Raw genomic sequence first — 11,321 nt, forward strand, 5'->3', positions numbered from 1 at the left:
TCAATTTGTGATTTTATTATATAAAACATTTCAGTTAGAAATTTTGCGAATTAACTAGTAAGGGAAAATAAAATGTATTGAAAGTGGGTAAACATTGAAAAGAAGAAATGTGGCTCCCCAAAAGAGAAAACAAACAAAAAAGGTAAATTATGAAATTGTCAATAAAATAGAAGGAAAAATCCATTTCTTGTATGACATTGCTTCTGTAACATGTCTTTAGCAACAAAGTTATAGTATTTTTGAATATATAAAATATTCAGTGGGTAAGCCATTTATTTTGATAACTATGTGTATTGAATGGCTTTTTTTCTTTGCATGTGATTATAACAGTTTCCTCGAACTTAAAATGTCAGAAATTTGACTGACATTTCTTGTATATATTTGCTCAGTGTATCTCTAGCAACGTTATTTTAATTTAACAAGAGATTGTATTTTGTTTTGTTTTTTATATATTCCACATTATCCTTAAAAATGAAAAGTAAACAAAATGTCAAATAAGCATAAAAGAAAATATATGACTACATGGGCACATATATCTTATGCCCAGTATTATGTAAAGCAGTTTATCCATTTTCTCTAAATCTATCTTTGCCACCACCATGTAAAATTGGTTTTATTATCCCAATTTGACAATTGAGAAAAATATAGGTTCACATAGTTGTCAAAGTCAGCGAGCTAGTAAGAGGCTGACTAGAATTTGAACCTAATTCTACTAGAAAAACTGTGTTCTGCCCTTGAGGATCTCAAGCTGTATTTAAGTAGACAGGCATAAATAAATATAAATGCTTTGTGGTTATTATTACAATCAAATAACAGGTAAACGTCTACGAGTGTACAGATGGAGAGATAAATCTGAAATAAATGGATCAAAGATTGTTTGGAAATAAAATGCATAAAATTTTATTTGATGTGGATCTTCAAAGGCAAGATGAGTAAAATTTACCAAGCAACTAAGTAAAGGGAGTAAGAGCTCTAAGCAGAATCAAAAGCATCAGTTAAGACACAGGAGCGTAGCAATGGCTTTTTTCATAGGTAAGTGCTTTGGTGAAAACTTTGGTTTCTAAAAATAACTTTACCCCTTTACCCAAATAATGTGATATCTACTTTATTTCTTTCCAGTTGATATCTCCTATTTCACCATTTTGGCATTTCAATATAAAGTTATCAATATAACTTTACCTTTCATTATAGAGTGTTTTCTATATTTTTCAAGGCAGTCAAATATATGTTAAGCTCTATTGTAAAAATTTCAACAACTGGTAATATGTAAGCCAATCAATATTTGAACAAAGGAGACATGGCCAAAGATTAAGAAATACTTACGATGAATAAAAACACTAAAATTTATTTCTGCCTGAATCTAAACAAGAAATGCAAATTGATTTTATTGATTATCTCTCTAACTTTCAAAATAATGTATAAAAAGAAGAAAAGTAGTTATTATTGATTAGGTTCTTCTAAATTCTACTTAAAATATGTCTACCAGAAGTAAATATTCAAATATATTTTATTTTTCCATTGATTTCTCATTAACAACATTTCATTGTTTTACTGTAATGCTTTTTATTCCATTGTTTCCCAAATTTTCTTTGCCATTTCTTTTAATACAATTTGAAATGTTAACATACAATACTTGTTAGCATTCAAAGAAAACCAGAGTTAGATTATTTGACAGGATGAGAGCTGGTCTTTTATAATACACATTGAAAATGTCTGAGACGGGTCTCAGAGTGGGATTAAGAGGAAGTACAGGCCCAAACGGGATGCAGAATTATGGAACATAATGCAGTTTTATTTTGAAGCTCTGTATTCTTCTTCCTCAGATACTTGTAAAGTTTACATTTATCTACACTAATTTGAAAACATATACATCTATTTCACATCGTTGAGTATCATTTGTGTTTACTGATACATGTGTGTTGATTCCCTCAGTGTAATGTATCACAAGTCCACTCATTTGTTTCTTTCCTTCCAGGATGTTGCCAAAAGGAGGCATCTCTTATGCTTTTACTAGGTTCTCTTTAAGCCAAATTGACATCAATACATGTAACATTTAGCCTTTTCCAAAAATATCTTCATAAAACACAAGTTTGTTGTGCCAGTTACATTTTTAACTCATATAAAATAAATACATAACTATTAAAATTGAAATGTCACTAATATACTACCTAAAATTATCTTATACAATGTAATTATAAATATCTCAAGGTTAGTTCTAAAGGAAGATGATGTCTAAAACTCTTACCCAAATTTTATAATTTTATGGCTATAGTTCTTCATCTCATTTGGTCCTGTACTTCCTCTTAATTCCACCTTAAGACATATTTGAGAGATCTTTCCAATATGTTATGATAGACTAGTTCCTATAGTGTCAAATAATGTATGAAGGGATAGAGAGTAAGTTATCTTTCATCTGTTCATGGGAAGAAAAATTTGTTTTATTGTATGTTAATGTTTGTGTTCACGGACGAATTCTCTTTGAATTATTTTATTTTATGTAGTAGAACAATATTTTGCAGTGAATAAAACCTAGAGTAAAATAAAGGTTTAAAAGAAATATAAATAAGATTATTTTTCCTGTGAATGTTTGTCATTGGAGAACCTTAACTTTCCTAGATGTATTTATTTAAAGTTTGTATCATTTACATAACTTTATATCACTCTATGGAAATTGCTAATTACAGTGAAAATGAAAGTTCTAAAATACAATGTAAGTTCTTACATAAACCAATAACATGCAGTTAAAACTAAATTGGTTTAATATTGTGGATACAGATAACATTTTTTCAAGGGTAATGAAGAATTTCTGTATCATTCTCTTCCATTGAGAGAATATATTGGGTATGTAGATTAACATTTTGAACTTCATAGAGTTTTAACTGTTAAAATGGTCATTGAAAATATGCTGTATTAAACTTTACGACTGACTCAGGTTTTGAAGGACTTCACCCTAAAATCATATTTATTTTCAATTCTATTTAATTAATACACTCAGAATTTACATCTTAATTGCATCACACATCAATGCATTTTGCATTTTGATTAGGTAATAGTTTTATATAATTACCTGGATCATTTGATTAGGCATCCATGGAAAAACTAAATGATACCCATTAGCCTCACAAAGGACAAAAGTTATATTTGCTGTATTATTGTTGGTAAAATTAATTTACTGCCTTCATGGAGACTTCTTTTGCGTGCTTCACATTGTACCACTCAGAATAATTTTTGATGAGTTTCATCCCTAAACTGGTATTTCTGATCTCAATTACTGATAGCAATTTTTTTTTTCTTTTTGGAGACAGAGTCTTGCTCTGTTGCCCAGACTGGAGTGCAGTGGAGTAACATCAGCTCACTGGAACCTCTGCCTCCTGGGTTCAAGCAATTCTGCTGCCTCAGCCTCCCGACTAGCTAGGACTACAGGTGCACCGCTGCCATGCCTGGCTAATTTTTTTTGTATTTAAGTAGAGATGGGGTTTCCCCGTGTTGCCCACGCTGGTCTCGAACTCCTGAGCTCAGGCAATCTGTCCACCTAGGCCTCCCAAAGTGCTAGGATTACAGGCATGAGACACCGTGCCTGGTCAGCAATTCTTTACTCATCAAGTCCAACTTACCAGTCCTTATAGTGCTGTTATGATTAATTTAGTGGCTTTAACATTGTAATACGTCTTCTGAGAGTTCAAGAAAATCACTGGACTCACTTTAAAACTTTGAGATGCTGATAGAGAGCAATGATTATATTTAATATATTATATGATCAACTCTAAGTAGGATTATTACTTATATACATATAATATACATAATTATAATATATAATTATATCTTATATATGAGCATATAAAATTATATATGATCATCTACCTATCAAGCTATATATAACTATATTATAGTAGATATTATACCTTTCCTGCCATTAATATCTAGTACAAAGTATTACCTAGTATTTTTGTCATTTTGATTATTTAGGCCCTGATATTGACACTATTGAAAATATTTAATAGAATTTTGAGCAGAGTTCACAACTGTCTGCCTGGAAGAAAACAATTCACACAGTTTTATTTAAAAAATGAGTATACCCAGAATGCTCAACACTATTTAGTGAAAAAGTATATATTTAAATAAAGAGAGGTGTACCTCATGACTTTTGCTCTGCTATCATAGAAGATGGTCAAGTAGAAGAGGAGGATTACAAAGCATATCAAAAAAGCATAAAAAGTAATGCCATGAAATCCATTCTCAAGTTTTGAAAGTCTCAAACATATTTGCTAGATATTAAATTCAGATTCTTAGATTTTTTTAAAAAATGCACTGTGGAGGTTACATTTTCTTGTGGATGTATGACAGAATCAGGTTAAACAAGTAGTATTTGATATTAAATGCAAAGCAGGGATTCTCATTTTCCAGCCTGTCTTGAGCTGATAACCGTTGTGAAACATTTCACAAAGACTACTATAATGGGAAGAACCAGACATTCCTGTTGTGAATTTTCTTTTTTCTCTAGAAATGGGGCATCATATTTAATGTTGCAAGATATCAATATGCATACCTTATCCTACCCAATTCATTTAGAAATCTAATTAAGACTAAATCACACCACAAGTATCCAACACTCACAATGAAATGTAAATTCAAGTAGAATTTATAAAAGTCCAGGCTATTTCACATTTTTCTTCTCCATTGGGTTTTTTTTCTTGTAATTTTATTTTCTTTACACCACAGTTAATATTTCCAACAGCAGCAAAAATAGAGCTCAGGGGCAACTTTTTTGAATAAAATGTTTCAAGGAATTATCTATCTTCAACATTGTACTGTAGGTCCTTGTGAGATTATAGTCTTTCTTACCATCCAAAAGCAACATTATTATATTAAAGTATATTTCACTGTCTATTTGCTGGCCTCATGTGACACCTCAGTACCAGTGGAGGGGTATAGTCGGAGAAAATCAGTAAAGGAAGTCTTTGCAATTGTCAGCAGCTTTTCACTTTTCACGTGAGGATGGGTTTGCTAATTGGATTGAGTCTGTCTCTGGTTGTAATCTAAGCAAGCATTGGTTAAAGGAAGATCTGCCATGTCACACCTGGGTTGCGTGCTAGGAGGTGAAGCACACAGTTAATAAGAATCATTTAAAGAACAGCCCATGTGCATAATTAAACGTGCCTTATTTCCTTGATTAAAAATCTGGTTATCAAGGATAATTGTTTAACTACATCTTCAGGGATATCTGGAGTAACCGCCTGTAGTATTTGAACTGATGGTAGACTAACAGTACCACAAAGTGCTTAAGTTATTAAGCAAAAATATTGCAGCTGATTCTTACAGGATTTTTAAAAGAGTGCAAATACTGATTGTATTAGTCCGTTCTCATATTGCTATAGAGAACTATCTGAGACTGGGTAAATTATGAAGAAAAGAGGTTTAATTAATTGACTGACAGTTCAGCAAGTTGTACAGGATGCATGGCTGGGGAGGCCTCAGGAAGCTTACTATCATGGTAGAAGGCAAAGGAGAAGCAGGTACAATCTTCACATCAGCAGAGCAGGAGAGAGAGTGAATGAAGTGGGAGGTATTACACACTGACAAACAACTAGATCTTGTGAAAACTCTATCATGGGACAGCACTGGGGGATGGTGCTAAACCATTATAAAACCATCCCAATGATGCAATTTACCTCCTCCCAGGCCCCTCCTTTAACACTGGAAATTACAATTGACAGGAGATTTGGGTGGGGACACAGAGCCAAACCATATCACTGACTTTTAGTGATAGTGTATGGCGAAGAATTACAGTGTCGTTTAGAATATTTGTAATGATGAAACACCTGCAGGATCCAAGAGAACATAGAGGATAGCCTCTAGGTATGGAAACTATTCATGAGCGAATTTTTATTTGCATAATGTAACGGTATTTACTGTAGCAGAGAGTGACTTACCACTATCAATAGTCTCTTTTTGTTATAAAATTTCCAGACTACATTCACAGTGCTTTTGCATTGATATGGGGCCAAGTAACCCAGCTTTAGCCATTGAAAAGTGAACAGAAATGATTGGCCACTAAAATGTCCCTCAATATTCTCTAAAAACTCTCTATCTTTGGTCATTGGCTAATGGGGTACAGAGTTTCCAGTGGAATATACTAAAGGCTACAGGATGGGCAAATCATTAGGTGGAATGAACCTGGCTCCAAAATGATTGCACGGAGAAGAGACCCTCTCTCACCTCTGCAACTGACCCATATTACAGTATGTGTGGAATGAGAAATAAACTTGTTATTTATAAATTATTACTGTAAGACCTAGAAAATGAGAATCCTGAAAAAATGTTTGGTGGTTGATATAGCTTGAAATTTCTTCTGTACTTTGGGAGGTACTAATGCTGGTATTATTGATTCTTAAAGAGTTAGTGGGCAATTGTGAGATTTCCTCTATAGAACAGACATTTTCTTTTAGTCTGTGCTGTCCCTACCCCCACTACTGTCAGTAGTAGTTAGCACAATTCAGCATCCTCCACACAGTCACTTAGAAAAATGACCAAAATGCCAGCATTGTAGTCCTTTCCTTACTTTTTCCTTCAGGTTGTTTCACTTCTTGGTGTTTACTCTTAGGCGCAACAGTTTTAGGCAGAGGCAGCATGGATAATCTCAAGAAATAAGCATACCGTTGTCTCCTGCATGTACTTCTCTTTTCATCCATCACATGCTTTTACATAAATATATCTCCTAGCATCAAAAGGAGAAGCTGAAGTATATTTCTATTATCAGCTTGCATGGATATTAGAAGACACAAACATTCCACACACTAAATCAAGCCAATCTGCCAACCCTATGGTCTGTAATTAGCTGAAACTCCAAGTAATATGTTGTTGAATAGCACTGTTGCCCTCTAAGGTTGTAAACAGCATGCTACAATCAAATAGCTATTAAAAAAGATGAAGGTTTTTGTTGTTGCTGTTGCTGTTGTTGACTGAGATGGAGTTTCACTCTGTTGCCCAGTCTTGAGTGCAATGGCACAATCATGGCTCACTGCAACCTCTGCCTCCCAGGTTCAAGCAATTCTCCTGCCCCAGCTTCTCAAGTAGCTGGGATTATAGACATGCACCACCACTCCCGGCTAATTTTTGTGTTTTTAGCAGAGACAGGGTTTCATCATGTTTGCCAGGCTGGTCTTGAACTCCTGACTTCAGGTGATCCACCCTTCTCGGCCTCCAAAAGTGCCAGGATTACAGGCCTGAGCCCACATGCCTGGCCACATATGAGTTTTTATACTAATTTTTTTTTAGTAAAATTTATGCCTATGTAGCAATTAATGGCTATAAAATTCACAAACTTTATGAACAATTGTGAGTTATACCACTTGGGGATAATGTGTTTAGGAAGGGTTTATTATTACAAACTGAGTTAGAATAAAGCATGGAGAAAGAAATATTATTAGATCATTTGTCAAAGTCCTATTAAGAATAATTGTGATTTAAAAAACATATTCTTTACTACAATTCTACTTCTATCCTTTCAGTTACAGTAAGTGGCTAGTATTTTTAAAAATTGTATTAAAATATTTTCCTTGATTCCTCTTCTTCGTTCTTAGAAATATGTGCAATATCATATATAGTCAGTGTTTGCAAGAAAAGAAAGGATGCTTATGTAGGAGTGACAAAAACTCATTCAATCTCTAATTACTTTTATGCTCTTGAACCATCCCTTACCTCCCAGTGCCTTGGTGCATCTATACTTGGTATTCCCTAAAATCACTTCTAAGATCCTTTACGCCATATGAGAGAAAATGAGGTAAAAATCTAAATAGCCATAAAGTTCTTCTGAATTCTTTTGTTTTCACTTCAAACACCAAGTATCTTTTAACTCCTCAATCTCTTTTCAACTTTAAATATCCAAAATTTTCACCTAATTTTGACTGAGCCTAAATCTCCAAACCTTCTACCAAAGCAGTGTATAAAATGCTCTGAGAACAAGAGGAGAAAAGTAAAACAACATCAGTCTGATGTCTACAACCTTCATTTATAAGTTCACTGAGAGGAGTCTTTACTCTTTTTCATGTTTAAATCTTGTATCACCAAAAAACCAACTTTAAGCAAAAGATTTTTTTTTTTAGCCATTCAATATAATACTACTGGGATAAAAAATTTTAAAATACATAACTCTTGCATAGAAAAGCATATATTAATTTCACAAAAGTTTATTCATAACAAGTTAGTTGAGGATCCTATGATAAAATAATTTGAGGGATAATTAAAGACCATTTAGAACCAGCCAACATTTAATAACATTAGAAGACTAATGAAACTGTAAATATACCTTCAAATTGCCAACAAAAATACACAGGAAAACAAACCAAATGGAACACAAAGACCAGATATGCAAGCTTAAAAACTGTACTTGTATAGTAAGATCCTACACTAACCATAAATTACATATTTTGTTTTCTCAAGCTCTATCAAGTATCCCTAATGGAAGAAATGCCTTATAGCATAGTTTTACAAGTCTTCTCTGATTTATCTGCTTTGAGTCTCTAGCTGTGTGGGATGTGTTTCCACAGAGAAAATAAATGCCTGTTCTTTATAACCAAATTCCTTCTAGTATTATATGATTTTTGACCAGACTATGTTACAGCATCCTTGGGGTGTCGCTTTGCCAGTCAGAAACCTCTGTGGCCAGTGGTACCTTTGCCTGGGTTTCACTCAGGCCCCCTGGGCTCATTCCATCCACTTGGCCTGGCAGCTTGACTCAGTTCATGTTACCGACCCGGATTGCATGCCTGCCATGGGTGAGTCAGGTGTGGATCGGTGAAGAGTGTTTGAGTGAGGGTGGGGTCTGGCCACTGTGCACAGCCAGACACACTGGTTACATTGGCACAGGCAGCTCCAGGCACCAGAATGGGTGCCAGCTGCCTACGAGGCCATGGCTGGACCAGGTGTACCACAAGCAGCTTCCACGGCTGGCACTGAGAAATGTACCTGGAAGCTTGTGGATGCCAGAAACCACAGAGCACCAAAGAGGGTGTCTCAGTCCTGTTTGGGGAGCTACTAGGTCTGGGATCCCCAAAGGGCTGCAGTTCTTCTCTCCTTCTTTGTTCTCTCCTTCTTGTCACTCGCAACCTGGCAAGCAAGGGGCATGTTTCAGTCATGTTTGTGTTACAACTCTTTTAGCCCCACCATTCAGCAAGTCTCAAGTTCTTGTTCTGTGTCCAGGGAGAACTACACGGACAAGTGGAGGGTGAGCAAGGTGAAGGGATGGTTTATTGTGTGACAGAGCAGCTCAGAAGAGACACACATTGGATAGCCCCTCTCTGCAGGGTGGCCCAATAAACGTTCAACTCTCAGCACAGAGGAGACCCTGGAGTGGGAAGCTCCTCTCCACAGCTGCTAGTCCCAACGTTTACTCAGCTCTCAGCAGAGAGGAGACCCTGGTGGGGTGGTTAGCTCCTCTCTGCCGCTGGTCATCCTGTCATCTCCTCAAGTCTGGCTTGTCTAGGATTTTTATGGGCTTCAGAGAGGAGGAAGTTTGTGTTAATTGGTTCATGGACAGCCATGGGCAGCCATGGGCAGGCCTGGAAAAAGCACCAAGTTCCAACTTCTCTCTATCAGACTGGCAGCACAGGCTCCAGGCTTCAGGCATTCACAGCTTGAAGGTGGGGCTTCAGCAGGGACCTGGTCCTTTCTGCCCCGGAGCCTGTCTGCCTCCTGCCACTGTTCCTGGCACCCAGGCTGTTTGTGCAACGGGGCAACTGCAGGTCTGTGCCAAGCTGCCCTCGACCTCCCTATTGTGCTCAATGGTGCCCAAAGTTCACAGAGAGCCAAAGTAGTAGGGGCCAAAGTAGCAGCTGCTCTGAGTGTGAATGCACACAGCTAGGCCACAACAGCCTCCGAGGTGGGCCCCAATCTTATTCTGAGATTGGAGTGGGCCCTGAGAGTAGGGAGAGGCCAGGTGGTGGTAACAGACACCTCCAAGTCTGCAGGGGCAAGTGAGGACCTCCTCAGGACCATGAGAATGCAGAGATGCCCAGGTCTGCAGACATGGCTTGGGTGGCTGCAGCTATGCTCAGGAAAGTGGGGCTCCTGACTGCTCCCAACTCCCAAGAACACAGGGAAGCCTGGGTCCTAATCTGTCAGTCATGATTTGGGTGAATGCAGGTACACCCAGGAGGGCGGGGCTCCTGCCAGCTCCTGGCTCCCACCAGATCTCTGGAACATGAAACCCTCACCACACCTTCCCCTCCTGCAGCTGGCGTCATGGCAGTGGCTGCTCTAGATGGGCCACCACTTCTGTCACCATTAGGATGAATCTGAAATATCTACAGGTAATGCAATTATGTCTTACAAGAAAACACTTGGTGGAATCATCACAGCAAGTTACTCCTGTAACCCAATGACTTTAAAACATTATTTAGAATGATTCAGAAGATAAAGAGGCATGTATATGTGTATATAAATGTTTCATATTCAAAAACTGCACTTGGTAAATATAAGAAGACATTCACACAAAGAATGGAGTCAATGAAACAATAGATATTTCACATTATTCAAACAAATATAAAGGGAAGAATCCCTTTGCTCAATCAAGTTTGGAAGAATTCAGTTCCTTGCAATTATAGGGTTGAGATCTGTTTCTTGCTTGTTATTGGTAGAAGGCCATTTCCAGTTTTTAGATACTGCCACATTTCTTGGCTCACAGATCTTATTCTCATGGCTTGTCATGCCAGCCCACTCTTCTGCCTCCCTCTTCTTTTAAGAATCATGTGATTAGATTGGGTCTGCTTAGAAAATTCCCCCACCTCAAGGTCTTTATTTAATCTTCATCACATCTGCAACTCTCTTTTGCCATGTAAGATGACATATAATGTGTCATGGATATTGTTGGAGGACATTATTCTGCCCACCACAGATATTTAGTATGAAAAACAAAGTAACATTATAAAATTAAACTTAATTTAAGAATTTTTGGGAAAGAATATCTTACCTATTTAAAAAGATTAAAATTAGTTCTGGGTCATTTGGGAATATTATGAAAGCTTAAATAGTCTTATGTATTGTCTATAGTAACCTAATTCTTTAACATTTTAATATTTAGCAGATATACAGATAGAAATTATTTTCAATATGCTTAGGAAATGTCTTTGTACTGAGAATGTTTCTCTTGCTTATAAAAAGAATGAAGAAGTCAATTCTGTTTAAACAATTTGTTTTTCAGAAGGAATAATATCTGTGGTATATTTTGATGATTGACTTTTGATACTGAAAGGTGTAATTTGTGTAGAAGATATAAATATCCACGAAGCTCTGAACTAATGCTCTTTTTTTTTTTTTTTTTTTTT

The 11,321-nt window shown here is 36.3% G+C and overlaps 1 long non-coding RNA gene across 1 annotated transcript in view; it reads right to left on the reverse strand.

Annotated features, from left to right (window-relative positions):
* Window positions 1–8,199: 8,199 nt before the first annotated feature.
* The window catches only part of LOC108541333 (uncharacterized), a 24,566-nt gene continuing 21,444 nt past the window's right edge, over window positions 8,200–11,321 (reverse strand). The window contains exon 3 of the long non-coding RNA XR_001888938.1: window positions 8,200–9,105. This is a non-coding gene — a long non-coding RNA (uncharacterized LOC108541333). The remainder of the gene's footprint in view (window positions 9,106–11,321) is intronic.

The sequence above is a fragment of the Rhinopithecus bieti genome, unplaced genomic scaffold (genome assembly GCF_001698545.2).
Source record: "Rhinopithecus bieti isolate Rb0 unplaced genomic scaffold, ASM169854v2 scaffold_1665, whole genome shotgun sequence".
NCBI classification, from domain to species: domain Eukaryota; kingdom Metazoa; phylum Chordata; class Mammalia; order Primates; family Cercopithecidae; genus Rhinopithecus; species Rhinopithecus bieti.